This window comes from Bubalus bubalis, chromosome 1 (genome assembly GCF_019923935.1).
Source record: "Bubalus bubalis isolate 160015118507 breed Murrah chromosome 1, NDDB_SH_1, whole genome shotgun sequence".
NCBI lineage: Eukaryota > Metazoa > Chordata > Mammalia > Artiodactyla > Bovidae > Bubalus > Bubalus bubalis.
In genome coordinates, this window is record NC_059157.1 from 28,983,236 (window position 1) to 28,995,456 (window position 12,221).

General features: G+C 41.2%; 1 pseudogene; it reads left to right on the forward strand.

The window, feature by feature from the left end:
- Nucleotides 1-2,477: 2,477 nt before the first annotated feature.
- Nucleotides 2,478-2,764, forward strand: LOC102415880 (annotated as a pseudogene).
- The last annotated feature ends 9,457 nt before the right edge of the window (nt 2,765-12,221 follow it).

Sequence of the window (12,221 nt, forward strand, 5' to 3'; positions counted from 1 at the left end):
TTCTCCAGGCAAGAACACTGGAGTGGGTTGCCATTTCCTTCTCTAATGCATGAAGGTGAAAAGTGAAAGGGAAGTCGCTCAGTCGTGCCTGACTCTTAGCAATACCATGGACTGTGGCCCACCAGGCTCCTCTGTCCATGGGATTTTCCAGGCGAGAGTACTGGGGTGGGGTGCCATTGCCTTCTCCTATATTTAACAGACGAAGACTTAAAAAAGATGTAATCACAATGACACTATCATTCTGGACAAAATTAGCAGCAAGTCTTTACTATTGCCTAATACCCCGTTTATGTTCGATTTTACCAGATTTTCTATAAAATATTTCAAAGTTGTTTTGGTTGAATCAAAATCCAAACAAGATCCTGAGGACTGTATTTTGTTGATATGTTTTCAGAGCCTCTTTAAATATCTACTGTTTTTGTGCCTCACTCTTGTTTTTTCTATGCTATGGGATTTCCCTTATTCTGAATTTGGTAGATTGCATCCTCAACGTATCAGTTTATATATGCTCTTCTGTCCCTCACATTTCCTGTCAACTCGTAGATCAAGATGCTTAATTAGATTCAGGTTCAGTTTTCGAGACACTGATATTTCACAGCAGGTACTTCGTGTCTGGTTGCCTGCTCACTTTCAGTGGTAAGATTGATCAGTGGGTTCTGGTATCATCAGACTGCCCCGTCCCTTATGAAGTTTACCCCTTAACCTTTTATCTAACGGTTTTAAGAGCCTTTGTTTATCACTGCCTAGACCCACTAGTTTATAAAGTTTGCAAAATAAGCATTCTCAAATTCTGTCATTCCTTCTGCATTTTATTTATCTCTACCTTTACTGAGATATAACTGACATATATAACACCATAAACATTTAAAATGTACTGCATAATGACTTGACCTATACATACTGTGAATTAATTACCACAGTAAGTTTCATTAACATCCGTTTCCTCTTATAGTTACAAAAAAACTGGGGGGACTTTCCTGGCAGTCCAGTGGTTAAGACTCAGTGCTTCTACTGCAGGGGGCATGGGTTCGATCCTCAGTTGAAGAACTAAGATTCTGCATGCCATGTGGCATGGCCACCCCCCCCCCCCCCAATTTTTTTCCTTGTGATGAGAGCTTTTAGGATCCACTCTCTAAGCAGCTTTCAAATATACCACACAGTAGTATTAATTATAGTCACCATGCTGGAATGACATCCCCAGTCCTTATTTATCTTATAACTGAAAGTTTGTCCCTTTTGACTCTACCAAATTTCCCCAGCATCCACCCTTGCTTCTGGCAACCACAATTAATTCTTTAGACCATCACTATTAATCCAAAAAATTTTTATATATTTGTTGTGTTGTCATCCATCGCACTCATTCTTTTTGCTCCTGAAATTATCATGAAATGTTCATGCACGCATGCTCAGTTGCTCGGTTGTGTCTAGCTCTGAGACCCCATGGAATGTAGCCCTCCAGGCTCCTCTGTCCATGGAACTCTCCAGGCAAGAATACTGGAGTGGGTTGCCGTTTCCTCCCCCAGGGGATCTTCCTGACCCAGGGGTCAAATCCACATCCCCTACGTCTCTTACAATGGCAGGTGGGTTTTTTACCTTTGTGCCATTTTGGTCAACAGGTGCTCTCAAATGGGCACTGGCGTCTACGTGACAAGACCCACATCTGGCAGCCTCCTTACTTTCTGGTACAAAAGGCCAAAGAATCAGCCGCTCTGTTGCCTACACTTCAGACTTGGTGCAGTGGCCCCTGGAATGTACCTCCCAGGGTTTGCTTGGTCATCATTTTTGGCTAGCGCTGTTGAAGACCATGCAAGAAGGGCAGACTGGCATAAGAAGAGCCACAGAGAAACTTCAGTTAAGAGCGTCTCATGTCGGGGGGAGGGGCGGCGGGGGGAGGGTGCGAGTTGGGGGAGGCTTAAGAGGAAGGGGATATATGTACATAGCTGATTCACTTTGCTATACAGCAGAAACACACAACACTGTGAAGCAATTATTTTCCAATTAAAGCAATTTTTAAAAAGCCTCATTAAGCTTCATTACCACCTCAGGGTGGAGGCCAGTCACTGTAGCACCCTCCCGCACTGGACTCGCTGTGGTTACTTCCTGTCCTCTAAGTCAGGGGTCTCCAACCTCCAGAATCTAATGTCTGATGATCCGAGCTAGGGCTGATGTAATAATAATAGAGATAAGGTACACAATACATTTAATGCACTTGAATTATCCCCAAAGCATCCCTCCACTCCGCCGTGCCCCTGGTCTGTGGAAAAATTGTCTTCTTCCAAAAAACACACATACATACACACAAATACACATCAATAAAAGGTTAGCGGTTAAGTTTTAATCATAAAATAAATTAATATTTTCATAAATGCCAGCAAAACATTAATTTGCAATTAACACACAAATGGGGATGTCCCTGTTGTTTCAGTGGTTAAGAATCTGTCTTGCGCTCTCCGCCCGACCGCCGCCGCGCCGCCATCATGGACACGAGCCGTGTGCAGCCCATCAAGCTTGCCAGGGTCACCAAGGTGTTGGCAGGACCGGTTCTCAGGGACACTGCACGCAGGTGCGCGTAGGATTCATGGACGACACGAGCTGCTCCATCATCCGAAACGTGAAAGGCCCCGTGCGCGAGGGCGACGTGCTCACCCTGTTGGAGTCAGAGCGAGAGGCTCGGAGGCTGCGCTGAACTTGTGACTGGGTGCTGGATGTCTGGGTTGACGCCTTGGCCCACCAGGATGATCTGCTGTTAATAAAGTGTTTGTATTGTATGTAAACCTGAAAAAAAAAAAAAAAAAAGAATCTGTCTTGCAATGCAGGGGACACGGATTCAATCCCTGGTTGAGGAACTAAGATTCTACATGCCACAGAGCGACTAAGGCTAGGTGCCGCAACTAAAACCCAACTCAGCCAAAAAAACACAAAACAAAATAAACAGGAAACACAGATATCCCTCATGGCCAGGCACAGCTGGTCAACCCGGCTCCCCCGGCCCACAGAGGTCAAGTTGGGCAGGCCCACAAGAAAACCTATTAACAGGTTATCATTACAACAATTTCAGTTTGAAAGACACCAGTTTCCAAGTCAGTGTCCTCCCAAGCTCTGCATATTTCCATACTCTACACCTTGAATGGAAGAGTTAAGATATTTTTAAAAGAAGGCTTACACACCCAGGGAACAAAGATACTCTAAGCATAGCTACAAGGAATCTTCTACATATGCCAACTTCTAAATGAGGTTCAGCATCTGGGACTCAGTAGGGTAAACTCTATAATTGGGTTGCTCTCCTTTTAACAGACCCACGTAATTTTATAACACTTGTGTAAATTGATTTATATATAACGTTCCTACTTTATTGGTTTGCTCTGTTTTTAGCACTTGCTTACTGCTTTATAAGGTAGAAAAAATGAATGATATGCAGCAGTGAGTGGTAAATCGGAAAAGAAATTCTCAGCTGGTGGAAGTTAGGGAGATTTTGGTTCCCTGAAGGTAACAGTGAGTGTAGAAAGCTTGTAAATAAATGAATGAGTGAATGAATGAATAAATAAACAGATTCTCTGTCTCATATTTGGAAAATTCAGATTCACTAGGATGTGAGATGGGGCCTGGAAAACTGTGCTTTTCAAAAGCTCTCCAGATTATTCAGCTGCTCTCTGTAGAGTTTCTAAAGCAACACTACCCTTTTGCTTTCCTCCTGAAGGGAAACGAAGGAAGTGTGTAAAGTTTTGAAACAATCACACCCATTCAATTATCCTCCTTTCTTGTCTCCAGTAAACAAAAAAAAGAGAGCGAGAGAGAGAAAGGAAATTGGGCTTCATGTGTAACCTCTGAAAGCCTAGCCCAGCATTTTTAATGAATTAAAATCAGTATCAAATGTTCCAACTGAGTAAATAAATCACCATTCAAGAAAAAGGACATAGCTGGTAAGCATGCTGACTGCCACTATGTGGCTTGATATCTGTGCCCATGTTTAAGACAGGTTTAAGACTGATTCACAAATAGTTTGAACTGCTTATTTCTATTGTTTTGTTTTTATAACCTGGGAGAATCTCAAAATTTCAGGCTCATTCCTCTGCCACACACCTGGAGCTGCTAGACCCCATGAGTTGCAAAACACATTTCTAATGCAAGCTCCCTCCTTGAAAAGATATATTTTATTGTGCTATGAAGAACTCTAGTCATAAAGGAGAGTATACAGACCAGTACATCCCTACCATCTAACTTTGCCTGATCTTGACATCTAGTCCTCATTCTATGAAGAAACAAAACTTTACAGTTATAGGTTCTTCACTCCTCCCTAATCTCATCCTTTTCACTCCCCTCTGACATGTAAATATTCTTCTGAATTTAGAATATGTTATTTCATTCATATTTTAACCATTTCACTACATATATGCCCATAAAACAGAGGAATATTTGGCATTTTCTAAAATTATGTAAATTAATATTTTTACCCTCATGACTGGTTTTAAGATTTATATATTAACAAAGATGGCATTTACTCACTCAGTTTAACTGCCAAATTTTATACCACTTCCTGAATAGTCCACAATTTATTTATGCATCTTTTTTAATAAATATTTAGATCACTTCCAAGTGTTACTATTCAAATAATGCTAAAGTGCACTGATACAGTGGCCACCTTTTGATGGGATAACAAACAACCCCCAAACCTCAAAGGCTTACCCCCAAACCTCAAACGTTTTTCTATCAGTGGGACTATGGTTTGGCTACAGCTCTATTCTAAGACTATAAGCATGAGAGAGCAAAGAGAAAAAAGGAAGTAAACCAGAGGGGGGAATCTCTGTAGGGTCTCTAAGCATCATGCATTTCCTTTCCTGCTCTTCCAGCTAGAGCAGCATCACATCACCTGGGGACTTGTTAGAAATGCAGATTCTCAGGCCTCAATCCAGATCTACCGAATCTGACACTGAGGGTGGAACCCAGCAATCTGTGTTTCAGTAAGTTCTTAGTGGTTCTGATGCCTGATAAAGTTTGAGACCCACCAGCACAGAAGAAGTAAGGGCTTACAGTAATTAACATTCTAAGATAAGTAAAGGGAGGACACGTGTGCTCCGTAAGGTAGGTAACTGGATATTCATTAAACAATGGAATCCTTTTACATTGCAAAGGTACATTATAAAGTATTGCAAATTGTATAAACTGTGGAACATGAAGAGAAACCAAGAGATAGTACACTATTTATTGACATATTTATAAATAATCCTGACTGATGTAGTAACTGAGTGTATTGCTGCTGATTTATAGGAAGATTCTACTTTGATTTATGGTTTTGCTTTATTACCACTGACCTCTGTGTGATCCCATTTTGTGAGGAAGTTCTCTGGATCAGAGAACTACAGCATTGGTCTCTAAATAAATACTTCTACTGGAGTTCATTTTCTGGCTAATTTGCATCCAAATGGCCCTCTCTGAAATACCGATAATAGGGCTAAAGATAGTTTAAAGATCCAAATCTTTGGAAGAAAGCTTATTATTAATAGAGTTTGATTTGAAGAGTTATATTGTTCTAGGAGATCAAATTTCCTATATAAAAATTTTCTAATCTATGCCTTTTAAAGATATAAAGTAGACTTTAAGATTATTGCTCAAATAAATAGAATTTGAATATGCTTTATATCAGTTAATAGATAACTTTTTTAAAAGGGAGAAAGCTGAAACCTATGCTATGTATCAGACTTTGTTAGATACTAATACGTGTTATTTCAACAACCTATTGAGGAAATATTATTACATACATTTTTAGATAAGAAAACTAAGGCTCTGAGCTCTTAAGTAATTTGTCCCTCATCACAAATAGCAGCCGCCTAATCTAGGTCTGTCTGGCTGCAAATGCCATGAGCTTTTCATTGTATCACTTGTATACTTCAGCAAAACCATCTTTCCATAAACCTTCAACACATGAATACTGGGTAGATGCATTGAAAAAGAAGTCTTTGCACATGCAAAGTGCAATATAAACTAGTCAAGCAAGAGGCAGATCTGAGCCTAAAATAAAGTCAATTGACAGGTTATTTCATAGAATGCATAAAAACATTCACCATGTTTTAAAGTGGGTATTTCAAATAGGCTTTCCACATTTGACTATGTAATCTCATCCACAAATGAATTAGAGCTGTATGCCAAGATAATATGGGTTTCCCTGGTGGCTCAGATGATAGAGAATCTATGTGCAATGCAGGAGACCCGGGCACAGTCCCTGGGTCAGGAAGATCCTCTGGAGAAGGGAATGGCAACCCATAGCAGTATTCTTGTCTGGAGAATCCCATGGACAGAGGAGGGTGTGCACAGTCGGACACGACTGAGACAGTAAGCATGCACACACTTCAGCAGGACATCTCAGAACTAGAACATTTCTAGGGAAATGGGCCTGTAACTATCTATTCTATATATCAGGCAAAATTTAGAGACCTATCTCCCTGTTGCCTCCCTGAGACAACTAGAAATGACCAACGTACAAGTTCAAAAGAGAAAAACTAAAACAATAAAGAGAGGTAAACCAGTTATTTAGGCTTATGTAGTCAAAGTATTCAATTTATTTCTATAACCTTTCGTTTCACATTCAGGCAAATCTGATAGCAGGGAGTCAGCGGCAAATAAAACACATTTAATGGCTGACTATTTAATCAAAATGCACTTTACCTCAGAGTCATTAAGAGACTTGATAAAGGAGGGTATCCCCCCTCAAAAAATTCAAAAAATGTTAAAAGTGAAGAAATAGCAATTTTTTATTAAACTGAAGATTAAGCAATGAGCTTCTGCTAGGTACTATGGTCTGTGTAGCAAACATTAAATATTGAAGCCTAAAAAGACCTTAAGTCCTGGGAGCTGATCAGGTGGTGCTGGTAACAATATTGAATATAATGCTATAAATAATTTATGAGGTCATGACAAAACTGTAGTTTTTCACAGAATCATTTTTAGTCCTTATCTGAGATGTAGAAAACTTTAGAGAACTGTTCCACCTGATGTGAAGAGCTGACTCATTGGAAAAGACCCTGATGCCAGGAAAGATTGAGGGCGGGAGAAGAAGGGGATGACAGAGGATGAGATGGTTGGATGGCATCACTGACTCTATGGACACAAATCTGAGCAAACTCCAGGACAAAATGAAGGACAGGGAAGCCTAGGTGCTGCAGTCTATGGGGTCACAAAGAAACAGACACCACTCATTGACTGAAAAACAACAATTCACAAAATTAACATAGTAAACCCTAGATCCCTAGTAAGCTACCAAGTTCTTTTTTAAACTCCAGCTACTAGACCCTGGTCTACTTTTGCCCTGACTAGAGTAATTTATCACATGCTGAAACTGTTTTGTTTATATGCTTTTTCTCTCACTACCAAATTTAGAAAGGGCATGGGCTGTAGAATTAGATGATGATCCAATCAGCACAAATCTCTTCGACAGATTCACTCAGTTCATTAATCTCCAATAAAGTCACCTATTTAGGGCATTGTTAAAATAGCCTTGAGTCACTTAACATCATGATATAATGATCCTCTAAGACTTGCCCCACATTAAATTCATCAAGAGGAAAAATTTTCCCCTACTTTCAAAGCTTCCCTCCTAAGTTCTTTCACTTCTACAGTGTGGGAGAATTCCATAAAAATAGACACATAGGCCAACAGGACAGAATAGGAAGTCCAGAAATAAACCTAAGCATATAGGGTCAACTAATTTTTGACAAGAGCACCAGGAATACACAACAGACAAAAAAGAATCTCTCTCTTGAGAGAAACCGTGAGTCAAAATGGTGCTGTGAAAACTGAATAACCACATACAAAAGAATTAAATTGAACCCTTACATTGTACTATAGACAAAAATCAACTCAACTTGGATTGAGTCTTAAACATGTCTTGGTAAAACTCCTAGAGGAAAACACAGGGAAAAGCTCCTTGACATCGACCTTGGCAATGATTTTCTTGGCTATAACACTGAAAGCACAGGCAATGAAAGTGAAAATAAACAAGGGCTGTATCAAACTAGAAAGCTTCTGCTCATCAAAGGCAATAACAAACAAAATGAAAAGACAACCTACAGAATGGGAAAAAATATTTGCAAGTCATCTATCTGATAAGGGGTTAATATCCAAAATACGCAAGGAACTCATACAACTCAATAGCAAGATAACAATCCAATGGAAAAAATGGACAGAAGACTTGACATTTTTTTCCCAAGAAGGCATACAAATGGCCAACAGATACATGAAAAAATGCTTGGCATCACTAATTATCAGGGAAATGCAAATCAAAACTACAATGGGATATAACCTCAGACTTGTTAGGAGGGCTACTGTCAAAAAGACAAAAGATAACATGTGTTGGTGAGGATGTGGAGAAAAGGGAATCCTTGTACACTGTTGGTGGCAATGTACAGCCATTATGAAAACAGCATGGAGGGTCATCAAAAACTTGAAAATAGATCCAGTTATCCTTCTTCTGTGTATACATTCAAAGGAAATGCAATCAGTATCTTACCCATGTTCATTGCAGCATTATTCACCATAACCAAGATCTAAAACAACATCAGTGGATAAAGAAATTATGGTACCTTGAATGGAATACCACTCAGCCTAAAAGAAATCAGTCCTGAATATTCATTGGAAGGACTGATGCCGAAGCTGAAACTCCAATACTTTGGACAACTGATGAGAAGAACTGACTCATTTGAAAAGACCCTGATGCTGGGAAAGATTGAGGGCAGGAGGAGAAGGAGACAACAGAGGATGAGATGGTTGGATGGCATCACTGACTCAATGGACATGAGTTTGGGTAAACTCTGGGAGTTGGCGATGGACAGGGAAGCCTGGTGTGCTGCAGTCCATGGGGTCACAAAGAGTCAGACATGACTGAGGTACTGAACTGAACTCAGCCTTTAAAAGGAGATCCTGGCATTTGTAACAAATAGATGGACCCAGAGGACATTATGCTAAGCAAAATAAGTCTGACACAGAAAGAAAATACTGCATGATCTCACTTATACATGGAAGCTAGACAAGTCAAAGTTACGGAACCAGAGAGTATGGATAGAATGATGGTTTTCAGGAGTGGGGAGGTGGGAGGAATGGGGAGCTATTCATCAAATGAGATAAAGGTCCAAGTCTCAGTTATGTAGGATGAAGAAGTTCTCCAGAACTTATATACACCGTGGTGTCTACAGCGAATAGTTCTGTACTGTAGACTAAAACTTTGCTAAGAGCCTAGATCCTAGGATCTGGAGAAGAAAATGGCAACCCACTCCAGTATTCTTGCCTGGAAAATTCCATGGATGGAAGAGCCTGGTAGGCTATAGTCCATGGGGTTGCAAAGAGTCAGACAGGACTGAGCGATTTCACTTAGATCCTAGGATGGGCTCTTACCAGACACATACAAAAGATAATTATTCTGTGAGGACAAGGAGATATTAATTAGCTTGACTGTAGTAATCATTTTACTATGTATACGCATCTCAAAGCATCACGCTGTACATGGTAAGGAGCTACAATTTTTCTTTTCAACATAAAATATTGTCTTTGAGATGCTTCAGTGTCCACTGTGAATTCCTCATGCTAATGGGTCTCATGGTGTAACACATATAGAATCATCTACAAGGCTTCTTCTTTTTTTTAATTTTTGCTGTTTTTTTTTTTTTTAACATGTATACACTGCTTTATTTATTTATTTTTGGCTGCTCTGGATCTTCATTGCTGAACTCGGACTTTCTCTAGTTGCAGAGAGCTGGGGCCACTCTCTAGTTGTGGTTCATGGGCTCCTTATTGCGGTGGCTTCTCTTGCTGGGGAGCACAGGATCTAGGGTGCACAGGCTTCAGCAGCCGCAGGGTACACAGGCTTCAGGAGCTCACTAGTTGTAGCCTGTGAACCCCAGAGCATGCAGGCTTCAGTAGCTGTGGCACACAGGCTTACTTGCTCCAGGTATGAGGAATCTTCCCAGACCAGGGATCAGACCCATATCCCCTGCATCGACAGGCAGATTCTTATCTGCTGCGCTACCAGGGCAGTCCCTGCAGGGCTGCATGAAGCGGGTTATTGCGTCCACCTCCAGAGTTTCGGACTGAGTTGGGTCGCACAGAGTCAGACACGACTGAAGTGACTTAGCAGCAGCAGCAGGCCTTGGGCGGGGCAGTCTTTGTATTTCTAGCAAGTTCCCAGGTAATGCTGGTGAGGCTGGTCTGAGACAGCACTTTGAGAATCACAGCTCTATACTGACACCTTTGTTTACATGGAATCCAGGCAAATAGTGTGGGGGCAGGAGGAGAAGGGGGCGACAGAGGATGAGATGGCTGGATGGCATCACTGACTCGATGGACGTGAGTCTGAGTGAATTCCGGGAGTTGGTGATGGACAGGGAGGCCTGGCATGCTGCGATTCATGGGGTCGCAAAGAGTCGGACACGACTGAGCGACTGAACTGAACTGAACTGAACTGAATAGCTGCCAGGAGACCACGCCTAGGATTGCCAACAGCTGGTTCGAGAGAGATAATTAATAGGCCTGCTTGTATCAGTTAGGGTCTCAACTGGAAACAGATGGCACGCTCAGATAGGATAATTCCCGACAGCCAAGAAGTGAAAACCTTGTTAGGCCCTGGGGTTTTGCAGTGAAGACCTAAGCATCCATGTACAAGACTGAACTTGGCCCACCTTCACACACAGTCATTTAGAACAGCTGACACAACACAGGTTGTGGGGTTACCTCCATATGCATGCAAGCCACAAGGCCCAAGGAGGTATCCTAGCTGTACGCTCTGACACGTTTATTTCTTTTCTCTCAGAGTATCTGGCGGCATTGCCCTCTTCAGCTTTCTGTCGTCCTTACGACTTATGACTCAGGACTTCACCTGAGAAAGTGAAGTCTGGGAAAGCTTTACTGATGTATACAAATTTTATCTGAGTAGTCTTATCTCCTTTCCTCTGATCAATGGCCCATTTTTCTCCTACCTGCTGTAACAACTATTCTCACTTCAACATACATGCAGGGGGTTATTTTATCTCTTTCCATTTCTATATGTGAAGTTGTGGGCTTCCCTGGTGGCTCAGATGGTAAAGAATCTGCCTGCAATGTGGGAGACATGGGTTTCATCCCTGGGTAGGGAAGATCCCCTAGAGAAGGGAATGGCAACCCACTCCAGTATTCTTGCCTAGAGAATCCCATGGATAGAGGGCTACAGACCACGGAGTCGCCAAGAGTCAGACATGACTGAGTGACTAACATGGGAGGTTACATCCATTCTTCCATCTCTTCTGGTACCTGTCGAAAGGACACTCAGCAGACACACGGCAACTTTAGATTATAGATGATCTCTGTGTAGCCCTTGTTATTATAGCATTCTTCTTTACTTTTTGTTTTGATACTATTTTTAATAATAATCTTTTAAAAAAAACTTATGTAACCTTCTTAGTTAATATGCACAAAATGGATACAATTAGGGATCCATTCCACATCTCAGGACCAGAGTATTCCTGGACCAGCATATACCTCCTTTCCCATCACCAGTCTCCTCTGCCTCCAAGTAAACACCATCTTTTTTTTTAAAAAAATGCATATGCTACATCTTATGTAGACTTTCATAAGCAGCATACTGTTTAATTTTGCTGGACTCTGAGCAAACTTTTGCAGCTTCTATTCCTTATTCCATATTATATTTCTAAAAATTGTTTATATTGTTACATGTAGCAATTGTATATTCATTTTCCCTGTGTAAATTTATAATGTGAAGATGCTTCAAATTATTCATTTCCATGTTTCTAGACATGTGTCTTTTCTAGTTTTTGTTTTTATGAACAAAGTGGCAGTGAGTTTTCTTGTAGATGTCTCCTACATGTTTCAGGGTCCCTCTTGAGTGTTCTGAACCTAGTCATAGAATTGCTGGATTATAGAACACACACTGGAGAAGGCAATGGCACCCCACTCCAGTACTCTTGCCTGGAAAATCCCATGGATGGAGGAGCCTAGTGGGCTGCAGTTCATGGGGTCGCTAAGAGTCGGACACGACTGAGCGACTTCACTTTCACTTTTCACTTTCATGCATTGGAGAAGGAAATGGCAACCCACTTGAGTATTCTTGCCTGGAGAATCCCCCTGCGGGGGAGCCTGGTGGGCTGCGGTCTATGGGGTCGCACAGAGTCGGACACAACTGAAGCGACTTAGCAGCAGCAGCAGCAGAATACATACAGATTCATTTTCACAGGGCATTATGCACT